The sequence below is a fragment of the Coturnix japonica genome, chromosome 28, assembly GCF_001577835.2.
Source record: "Coturnix japonica isolate 7356 chromosome 28, Coturnix japonica 2.1, whole genome shotgun sequence".
Lineage (NCBI taxonomy): Eukaryota > Metazoa > Chordata > Aves > Galliformes > Phasianidae > Coturnix > Coturnix japonica.
The window spans coordinates 3964131-3966610 of record NC_029543.1 but is presented as its reverse complement, the minus strand read 5'-3'; the positions used below and the strand labels follow the sequence as shown (position 1 = coordinate 3966610).

Genomic DNA, 2480 nt, shown 5'->3' with positions numbered 1-2480 from the left:
GCGTGCGGAGTGGGCTGCCAGGAGCGCGCGAGGGGCCGTACCAAGATGGCAGCGGGTGTGGGGAGGAGCTGCAGAGTGGGAGGGGAAGTTACTAGAGAGGGATACAGGGGGAACTAAGGGTGAAAACACAGAGCGAGCGTTTTTCTCTTTCCGAGATAAACCCTGAATGCATCTTCTTGCCCTCGTGGGGCAGCATTGCTGGGTACTGCAGCTCGATTCTCAGCCCCGTCGTGGGAATGGAGTGGTTGGGTCCACGTGGTGATGCTTAGTAGAGAAAGTGGGAGGATATTGAGCGTGGGGCGTTGGTGGTATAGTGGTTAGCATAGCTGCCTTCCAAGCAGTTGACCCGGGTTCGATTCCCGGCCAACGCAGCAGAATTTTTTTTTTGTCTCTCTTTTTTCTTCCTTTCTGCTTCGCTCGTTATTTCGAAACTCACCCAAATCGTGTCTCGTCGCGCAGTTTTCCCCAACCGGGCGCTGGTGGTCACCAGCACTGCCAGTGGGATCTGTGCGCTGCCCTGCTGTGAGAGCGCGGTGCGGTATTTTCGACCCCAACTCTTACCAAGAGGAGCTGCGGGGCGTCGAAGAGCTGGAAGGAGATAAATAAAGCCGTATGAGGGATAAGGAAAAGAATGAAGAGAAGTAATGTGTTGAAAATATGACAATGAGAAAGGAAAACGAGTGTTTCTGCCCGGTTTCGAACCGGGGACCTTTCGCGTGTGAGGCGAACGTGATAACCACTACACTACAGAAACCTCAGGTACCCAAAACGTCCCGTCAGTGGGTGCTGTTCACACCACGCGGGTCGGTGGTGCCGGCGGTGCAGCCTCAACTCGGCAGCGGCACGTCGCTAAGAAACCAACACCAGAGAACCGCGTGTGAGGTTCTGAACGACTGGCCTTAATGAGTATCTTCATTATTGCCTCTTGAGGCCCTGCTGCCTGAGGAAGAGGCGGGTGCTCCCCACAGCTGTGTTTGAGGGCACTCTGGTGTGTGCGTTTCAGAAAGGTGAACAGCTCAGCGAGGAGCAGCAGGTGTGTTCCTCACACACGGCACGATGCCCGCAGCACAGCGAGGCCTCGTGTCCGGCTCCTCGTGGCTCTGCTGGAGGCTCCAGGCCTTCCCGGCAGCCTGCACCCCTCAGCGATGCGGCTCAGGCTGAAGCCACGTGTGCAGGCTGAATGCGGGCTGAATGAATGCAGGCTGAGTGCAGGCCATGAGGACAAGATGCTGCGCTTTGGGTGAAGAAGCAGCAGCTCCTCTTCCAGAGGCAGCTGCCACCAGATGTCGGTAGAACAGTGACAGCGGGGAGCGGGGCTCCCTGCAGAGCTGCTCGCAGTGAATCTGGCCTCAGGACAGGAGCTGGTGGATGACTGGTGATATCGAGCATTTGGCGCTGCTTCTCCATTCCTTTTCTGCACGTAAACCTTCCTTCATGCAAAATATGCTCACTGCCCGTGTCTCTGCAAGGCAGCGTGATAAGTATAATGACACCAGCAATTGCCATGTAGTGAGTCTCCATCACTGAAACTGTGGGTAAAGTCCCTGGTCCCATCTCTGTGTGGTGCTAGTAATACGCCGTACTCTTATCATTATCTTAGTACAGTGTTAGCAACTCATATGTTCCTATATTCCTATAGCACTACTTCTTTTTTTTTTTTTTTTTTTTTTTTTTCCATAAATCTTCAGCCCTTGGAATAAGGTAGTAATACGAAAATTCATTTTCCTGATTTTATTTTGATATTTGAAGTGTGTTTTATGCTCTGCTGGCTGCAGAGAAAAATTTAGATGAGATACATGAACCATAAACCCATAAGAAAGAAAAGAAAAACCTGGTGGTTACAATTAATTTTATGTTCTTGTGGCAATCTCTTGATTTGGAGCCAAAAAGAGTAGAGAGAAGGTTGTCACGTGCCTTTAAACTCTGACTTGCTAGTGCTTTTCTCTAATTTGACTGGCAGTAAGGATTATAATATTACATTAAAATCTATAACAAATCTGGACCCTTGGGACTTGTTTGCTTCACACCACTGTTTAACATCCTGGTGTTACCCTCTTTGTGCCTGCAGCTGGTGGTGCCTGCAGGAGGTGACTCAGGGGCAACCTTTGCACTGTGTTGTTACCTGAGTGTGGTGGGGGAAAACCTTATCAGTATGTGAGGGCGAAGTCCTCTCTCTAGTGCGGAAGAAACTGACCACATAGTGAACCAAGACCATCAATGAAAAGACTCAAATGCTTCATGTTTTTTCTTCAGCAGGTCTATCTTCCAGTCAAGCAATCAGTGGCAGAAGCAGAAGAACAGACCAAACAGCCCCAGAGAGAAAGTTCTTGGAAGGTACTTATGGGAGGCAGAAATCAGGGGGAAAAAAAAAAAAAAAAAAAAAAAAAAAAAAAAAAAAAGAAGAAAAAAAGAGAGAGATTGTGTGTCTGGTATTAACTCCCAAACCTACTCAAAGNAAAAAAGAAGAAAAAAAGAGAGAG

At 49.2% G+C, this 2480-nt stretch overlaps 2 non-coding genes across 2 annotated transcripts; one reads left to right on the top strand and one right to left on the bottom strand.

Moving 5' to 3' along the window:
- Positions 1-299: 299 nt before the first annotated feature.
- TRNAG-UCC lies at positions 300-371 on the top strand. Its single transcript has one exon. It is a non-coding gene; the product is annotated as a tRNA-Gly (tRNA).
- A 310-nt stretch (positions 372-681) lies between these two features.
- On the bottom strand, positions 682-754 carry TRNAV-CAC. The gene has a single exon. It is a non-coding gene; the product is annotated as a tRNA-Val (tRNA).
- Positions 755-2480: the final 1726 nt, after the last annotated feature.